The sequence below is a fragment of the Terrapene carolina genome, unplaced genomic scaffold (assembly GCF_002925995.2).
Source record: "Terrapene carolina triunguis isolate 2854851 unplaced genomic scaffold, T_m_triunguis-2.0 Scaffold96, whole genome shotgun sequence".
NCBI lineage: Eukaryota > Metazoa > Chordata > Testudines > Emydidae > Terrapene > Terrapene triunguis.
Genome location: NW_020664447.1, coordinates 70,335,556 through 70,343,863, shown reverse-complemented (window position 1 = coordinate 70,343,863; position 8,308 = coordinate 70,335,556). Strand labels below are relative to the sequence as shown.

Here is an 8,308-nt window from a genome sequence, read left to right as displayed (position 1 = left end):
AATTTGACTCTGTTTTTGTAATGGGTGAATAGCAGACATGGGCCCAAGCTGCAAAGTTCAGATCTGGCTCCAGGTTCCTATTTTGAACCTTCTATAAAGTTTTCCTAGGTTCAAATTCCAGGTTGTGTTTTGGCTTATTAGATAGGAGTCAGCAATAAAATTCAGATCTAGATTTAGATTTGGGTTCACACTCTACCCTCTTCCTCAAAGTCTGGATTATTCACAATCAGATCAGGTCCATCTCTAACATAATTTTTAATGTTACAGAAGACATACAGAGGGCAGTGTTTATGTGACTGTGTTCCCCACTGGGTGCTGGCAAGTGAGTCAGAACAATAAACATGATCTTTATTCTGCAATACAGTTTGTGGGACTCTCTATTAAGTTGAGCACTAGGACCCAGCAGAAAGTTTCCTTATTTCTGTGCTTTTAGCAGTACCTCTGACACAAGGATAGCTCAGTGAGCATGGAGTCTGGGTTATGGCTGCATTCTGTCCATAGGGATCATTCCAAATATTGAACAAAACCAGAATGGAAGGATTAACTGTGAGAATATAACATACCTGCAACAGCAACTAATGCAGAAGGAAGCAAGAGCAAAAAACAAAGATTAAAAGGTAACTAAAATGGTTCTCATTTCCTGTCTTTTAATCTTTGGCTCAGTGTTTAATATTGTCATTAGAAGCCTATAAATGTTCAGGCAGCTGCATTGGTGCACACTTGGATTTTAGGTTTTGTTCCCCCTCCCCGGAAAAAATATACCATCTGCTTCTAAATGGATATACTGCATGCAGCTTAAATTGTAAAAGGATGCAGGATGGACAGTAACCTCATCCAAATTAGTTTAGTTCCAAAAGTAAGTTCATATAAAAACAAAACAAACAAAAACTTTCTGCAGGCATTTAGTTGCTAAACCTTTTTGCTTCATTTGTTGTGGAAAAGCAGAACTTGCTTGATGTGGTGAGGTAATTGATGTGTGTTTGTTAATAGCTTTCTAAGCTACATTGAGAATTAGTTATGAATAACAAAAAAATATTCAAGGGCCTGATCCCAGGCAGTCTTTACTCAGGCAAAACTCCCATTCACTTCAAGGACTTGCAGGACGGGGTTCTCCTAATTTTGCAGTTGTGCTCATTTTGGTAGTTAACATTATCGATGGTCACTCAGCTCTGTTGTTTTAACCAAATTTTCAGATCTGTGGTTGCAATTTGGATCAAGCTTCAGATCAATCAGCTGTTCTGAATTTTTTTTTTTTTTTAGATTCTAAATCAGAGATTAATAATATTTGGGGGGAAACTGCCAGGCCAGAGCTGCTAAGAATTTTCTCCACTTTTTGCTCACAATACAGAAAGATATTTTTGGAAAATAAAGCATTTTCCCCCAGCAACTCTAGGGCCAAATCCTACAAAGCTGCTGAGTACCTTCCCCTGACTTCAGTGGGTTTTAATAGAAACTGAGCACATCACAGGATTGGACCCTTAAATTGCAGTTTCATTTTAGTGTTAATAGGCTGAGTGTTGGTAGTTCTCAAACACAAGCTGTGCTTCGGGAAAGGCATTTGAGAGCTGTTGGGATGGATGATGATAATAATTTAAAAATGCATCAAATTTGAAAGGAATTGGCTATTGCCAGCCTCCATGTAGAGATTGTCATAGCCAGTGTGCTTCCAGTTCATTGACACAAACAGTCATTTCACTAATGTTAGGCAGACACCCTGTTATATTTCTTTTGTTCCTGTGATTCACTGATTTTTAGATCACTGTTTTATAGAGAAGTCCAGTTCATACTTTACAGTTTGTATATTTGTTTTATACACACACACACGCACAATGATTCATCAGTTGTGTTAAGAGAGATTTATCAAAGCTATTCAGAGAGGTATTTTCCTATTTTCTGATTAGCTTCCTCTTGCCTGCCTTTCTGCAATATTGACTTCTAACTTAGTTGGACTTTTTCTTAGGTTTATTTCTTCAAAATATATATGTGATTACTCCCTCCATAAAATAAGCCTCCCGCCTCTCCCCCACCCTCCCAACATACTTGTTAGACTGCTTTTGTTTGTATTATCAAAATATTTCTGTAAAATTCTATTGTTACTGCAGTATTGTGGTATACACAATTCAGTTGACCGAAACTTTAATTGCAGCAAACAATGTTATGCTGTAGTATCAATTATGTCATATCGGACCTTTTCTTGGGTGGGTAGTGGATAACTGGATTTCTTAATAAAATGATTACATTAGAATTTTTCATGCACAAAATATTTACACTGTGAGAGGGTAAATCAAAAGTAAAAATGAATAAACAATTAAGATGAGTTTGTGCAGTATTAAAAAATCATGGCAAGGCAACTGTTAGGAGCACAATGAATTCAGCAGCAAAACCCTGTTTTTCTTTCAGTATCTCATGCAGTAGCCAGCAAACTCTGTAAAGTGTGATCTCTTTGCAACTGAAAATATAAGGCCTTCTAACGTTTGCAGCCTAAGCATTACGTGTCATTAAAGTAGCTCTCTTGTAAAAGAGGGACTGTCCCAGGAGCTGTAAAATCTATAAACACTTTTCTGATTGGCTTAAAAATTTAGACACAGGAAGTGGATGGTATCTAATAACAGACAAGTGGAGACATTGTTGTCATGGAAACTGGGAAGACAAAACCCCATTTATTTAAAAAAAAAAAAAAAAAAAAAAAAGCCTGCATGTCATCAGAAATGCCTGCAGAACATGTTGGCTTCTGCTGCCTTTCCCACAGCATCTGTTGAAACCTGAGAATGTGCCTGTCAAATCAAGGTCGTTTTACAACAAAAACTGCACTGTCTTCCGTATTTCATATCTATATTTCAGTTCAGATTTTTGAAAGAACAAAGAGTTAAGGGAATCAACCTGCAGTCCTTACTCAGGCAAAACTCCCACTGATTTCAGTGGGAGTCTTGCCTGAGCAAGGCCTGAGGTATAGGGCCCAGAAGATGCTTCTGCTGAAGTTTCAGGTTCCATACTGTGAAAAAGCTAAGACGAGAGGGGCTGAGAAAAAAAGTATGTGGGTGACTATTATTTTAACTTGCTACTGGGCCAAACTAATTCCTTGTGTAGCGCCTGTGGCTTCCAGAGGCATTATAACAGATTAATTAGGCCCATTTTATAGGTGCTGGAACTAAGGGTGCAAGGCTTATAGTTTGGTTCAATGTCTCTCAGCACCCCCACTATAAAAACTGTTCCAGCGCCCCTGTTGGTCGTCATTAATTACCAAAATATGTTAAAAGATTATTATTTAAATTTGAATGTCACATCTCTCCTTCATATCTTGGGGAAAAAATCTTGAATGAATAAGTGTCAACTGATAACATTAAGAAATAGTTTCTATGGAGCCTCTGTTTGCTTCAGGAACATGGTGAAGGTAACAACTGAGACATGAAAGAAAAACATATTGCATGACCAGTGAATACAGCATGGGAAAATAAAGACTGATAATAAACAGCTACAATTATTATGGTTAATTAAAGTTTTACTTTGCTGGACTTTTGAAAAGTTTCTTGTGTCTGAGAGGGAAGAGCCATTTTGCTTTTAAAAGCTTAACTGGAATCTTTCACAGCAAACTCACAAGAAAGATTTTTGGGAGGGGTTGATTCCCCCCCCCCTTGGGTAGCTGATGCTGATCTCAAATGTTTCCGACAGAAGAACATTTCTGAGTATTTATTACATTTGCTCCAAAGCATTTAATTTTGGTGTTCCCTTAGATCCTCATTTAGCAGTGTTATCCTTATCAAATGGTTAGTGTAAAACACTTGAATGCTTCACCCTCAATATAAATCATCAGTTTTGAAAGCTACTACAATGACTAGTCTGACCTTTGTTTTCTCTTTACTTACATATTTCATCAGTTTTTAAGGAAAACTACCTGACTGCTGAGCAGTTCTTATAGCTTTAGGGCCAGACCCAAGTTGATAATGAGCTGAAGGTGCTCAGAATCTTGCAGGAGCCACTCTGCACCTTCCAGGACCGGACCCTTACTTTCTGAAAAACAAAGGGCTGACTCATTTACATTAAAGCCAGAGCAGTGTATTAAATCAATGCAAGTGTAATGTACTCCCACTTGAACACCCCTTCATGCTGCCAGAGGGGTTTACAATGGCCTGAGTGCAAATAAGAGACGGCCTCCGAGAGTTCTAGAACTGAAGCATGTCAGCTTATCATGAAAACATTGGTTCATGTACACTTTAGAAAAGTCTTTGAGATTTGGATAATTGCATACTTTTATCCAGCTCATAATTAATTAGTCAGATGTTGCTTTTAATTGAGTGGAACTTAAATGAAGAATGTGAGGCTTAATGGCAAAAGTGTTCTCTCTTCTAGCAAAGAATTTCCTGTTGTCAGGAGCTTTCTTATCTGTAGGAAAGTTCATTGGCAGGAAATATGTCAGTTACTTGTTTTTACAAAGTGAAGGAAATGAACTGGATTAGTTAGTTGCTTTCTCGATTCAGCCTTCATTCTTCATGGTCCCTGATGTTTGTGTAGCAGTATTTATCTCTGATCAGTTTAGTTTGTAAAAGTTTTATTACACCAAACACTTATCAGTACTCTTTGACATGTGAATTGCAAGATACAATGGGAAGCAAAATTATATTTGGTTTTGTCAATCCACATTTCCTCCACCCTGCTCCCCTTTTCAAAAGTGGACTGTAAAACTGAATGTATAAATTGCCTGTTTGCACGCAGAAGTGGTATTTGCATGTGCAAATTGGGTAACTAATTTCCTGTATAGTCAGTTTGCATGCACAGATTTTTTTTCTCATATAAAGGCCAATTTCTGAGGGCATAAAGTTGTAGATGAATTTTATTAATTGTCCTTTGCATTTCTAATCCACCTTCCACTCAGGGATCACCAAACACTTTACAAACATGAATACTCACAACACATGTGAGGCAGGGAGATATTATCTCCATTTTGTAGATAAAGAAACTGAGGCACAAAGTGGTCAGATGACTTGTCCAAGGTTATAAAGCAAGTGAGTGGCAGAGCTAGGAAGAGAACTCAGATTAAGTCTCAGGTTTAGGTGTCCACCTCCCAGTGTTGGCTCTACTGCCATCCATAAACCCTGGAAGCACCAAGCCATTTTAGGTGCCTACATTTTTGCAGGTAAACTTCCCTAGGCCCCTATGTTACAGCCTCACTCTAAGCATCCGGACACCTAGCTCCTGCCTAAGCTCCAGAGCAATTCACAAACCAGGCGAAGATAGGCATTTAGCTTCCTAAGTTGTCTCTGGGTCCAGATCTGGTAGGTATGCTCAGAGGCCATCGACCAGCTGGGGTCCCATTCAAAATCTGGATGGAGGAGGTGGAGACTACTTTTAGCATGCTGGTTATAACACTTACCTGAGATGTGGAAGACACAAGTTCAATTCCCCTTTCTCTTCCAGAGAGGGAAGAAAGGATTTGAACAGCTGTTTCCTACCCCTTACAGAATAGTGCTCTGATGACTGAGCTATGGGACAATCAGAGGCCTGGTCTACACTAAAAAGTTAGGTCGAAGGAAGCCGACTTAAGTCGACCTGTCAATGTATATGTTTACACTACCGGGTCCTTTACACTGACCTAAATTGCCTCTAATGTCGACTTCTGTAATCCACCTCTGCGAGAGGCGTAGCATTTAATTCGATTTTCATGGATTGACTGTGAGGTAGTGCAGACGCAGTGTTGTGTAATTCGACTTAATTAGCCTCCAGGTGGTGTCCCACAATGCTCATCTATGACCGCTCTGGAGATCATTCTCAACTCTCAACAAACCAAGTACACAGGAAACAGCCCCTCCCTTGCTAAAGCCCCAGGAATTTTTGATTTCCCATTTCCTGTTTGATCAGCATTGGGAGCATGCCAGCTTGAGCACAGCTGATCAAGGTGACTACACGCCCCAAATGCGCTCCAGTGTGGTCTGCACAGGAGGTGGTGGATCTCATCACTCTGTGGGGAGAAGAGTCTGTGCAGGTAGAGCTCCAGTCTGGCAGAAGAAAGGCTGACATCTATGCAAAGATCGCTCGTGGAATGGGGGAGAAGGCCTACACGAGGGACACGCAGCAGTGCCCTGTGAAAATAAAAGAACTTTGCCAAAGATACCAGAGAGCAAGGGCGGTGAACAGTCGTTCTGGTGCTGAACCCCACAACGAGCTACATGCGATTCTTGGGGGTGACCCTACCTGTTACCCGAAATTGGGTCAGCTAGTAAGCTTAGGGAGGACTAATGATCCACCAGAGTTTGACAGAAAGCAGCACATTTATTATACTGATAGCTAAGCTCAAAAGAAGGGCGGGGAGGGTCACACTCACACTCACATACTCACGCTCCCAGGACAGGCACAGCACTGGAGATGTCAGGATCCTTCAAGGTAAGTGTCCCACTGCGCAGCGATGGATGGTGCGATTAAGGTAAGTCTTCCCGAGGCACGATGGAATGCAATATGGTGAACCACTGGCCAGGCGGTCCGGGCAAAGGGCCTTCACGGTGTGTGAGTGCTGCCTAATCAGAGTGTCATGGCCTGCAACTAGAGATGACTTGGCCGCATCTGGTTGGTCACACTCCACCTCGGGCAGTGTCCATGCAGTGTCCATGCATTGGGTGTGTGAGCGCTGCCTAATTAGAGTCCCAGACACCTTATCTACCTGGGAGCTCTTCTGATCTTCCAGCTGTTCAAGCAGCCCATTCATTCCACAAGCATTCCAGGAGGGAGGGGGAGAGGGAAAGCTACTTCACAGGTATTCAAAGAGGAGAGGAGACAAAAGGGGTGGGGGGAAGGTGTAACAGACCTTTTGAACATACAGGTTATACAGAGCATACAGATCACTGCTGCTCCTACAACACTACCAGCACCCCCACAAGCAACGTGGACACCTCACAGGTGTGTGAGTCTAGGGACAACAAGGAGGATGATATGGTGGATGAGGAGGAGGAGGAGAATGGGAGACAGGTGAGCGGTGGATCCATTCTCCCCGAGAGCCAGGAAATATTTTTAACCCTGGAGCCCTGTGGGTCGCAGGATATCATGATGGCCGACCGTGATGCCGGGGAAGGTACCTCTGGTGAGTATACAGTTACAATCAAAGTCCAGTTAAACTTTAGCGGGCACACACCTTCGGTGGTATTTCATGTTTACTGTGAAGAAAAAGCGAGGTGCTGTGATGGCAGAAGGTGGCCCCCAGAAAAGACTGTTTATGTGGACCAGGAATCCTCCATGGATAGCTATGGGAAACTTTCATAGAGGTACTCTGCAATCCTTTGCAGAAGGTTTCTGGACAGGGCAGTCTTATTTCTTCCACCATGGTAGGACACTTTCCCACACAACTCCTGAATTAATTCTGCTGGCATCATTGTGGTACACAGCATGGCAGCATAAGGACTGGGTCTATACCCAGATGCTTGCAGCATCTCCTTCCTTTCCGCCTCTGCTACCCTCAGGAGACTGGTATTGCATAGGGTCGCCTAGGGGAAACGAGGGAAGTTCTCATTAAAAGTGCTCTTACAAGAAAAAAAAAAGGGCATGTAGACCCATCCCACCCCACCTTCCAGATCGACAAACCACACAGCCGCTAATGTGCTTTTACTGTGCTCGGCATGGGTCGTTAACTAGTTTAAAGTGGCTGATAGGGGACTGGGGCCCCACATGAGAGATTCTGCAATTTGGGAGTGAAAATGTTCTCCCCACCTCATTTGTAAACAGCTTCCCATGGTGCTATGGGGAAGGGCCATTGTTCGACTACCTTTGCTCCCGACATGAGCCTGCCATAAACTTCATTAAAAGTGCGGTCACCCATGACCCGGGCGGGCCTACTCACCATGGCTGGAGCAGCAAAACAGCACAGTGAACGGTTACAGATTCTGATTATGTTATGGCTTGCACCTAGTGTAATAAGGGTTGTTGTTTTTTTATGAAAACGGCTTTGCTATGGAAACATTTTATTCATGTGCAATGGCGCCTTTATTTTTTCGCATGACTGACAGCTGGAAATGTGTCCATCGGCATGTCATCAACACCTGAAAGCAGACTTTCCCTGATTGGAAGGATGAGAAAGAGAACCCTGGAGGACATGTTCACTGAGATAATGAATGCCTCCGGGACAGCTGACACAGAGCTGAGAGCATGGAGGATTTCACTGTCCGAGAAGTTAAACATGGACATGGAGAGCAGGAAAGCTTCCAATGAGCAAGAGCATGCGGCACAGGATGCGATGCTTCAGATTATGAGGGACCAAGCAGACATGTTGAGATGTCTGGTTGAACTGCAGGAACAGAAACAGGAGGGTAGAATTCCTCTGCAGACTCTG

At 42.3% G+C, this 8,308-nt stretch overlaps 1 protein-coding gene across 1 annotated transcript in view; it reads left to right on the top strand.

Moving 5' to 3' along the window:
• Nucleotides 1-479: 479 nt before the first annotated feature.
• FOXN3 (forkhead box N3) overlaps nt 480-8,308 on the top strand; it is a 311,867-nt gene continuing 304,038 nt past the window's right edge. Inside the window, exon 1 of the mRNA XM_024198710.3 lies at nt 480-617. The gene's annotated coding sequence lies outside the window, so the exon portion shown is untranslated. The remainder of the gene's footprint in view (nt 618-8,308) is intronic.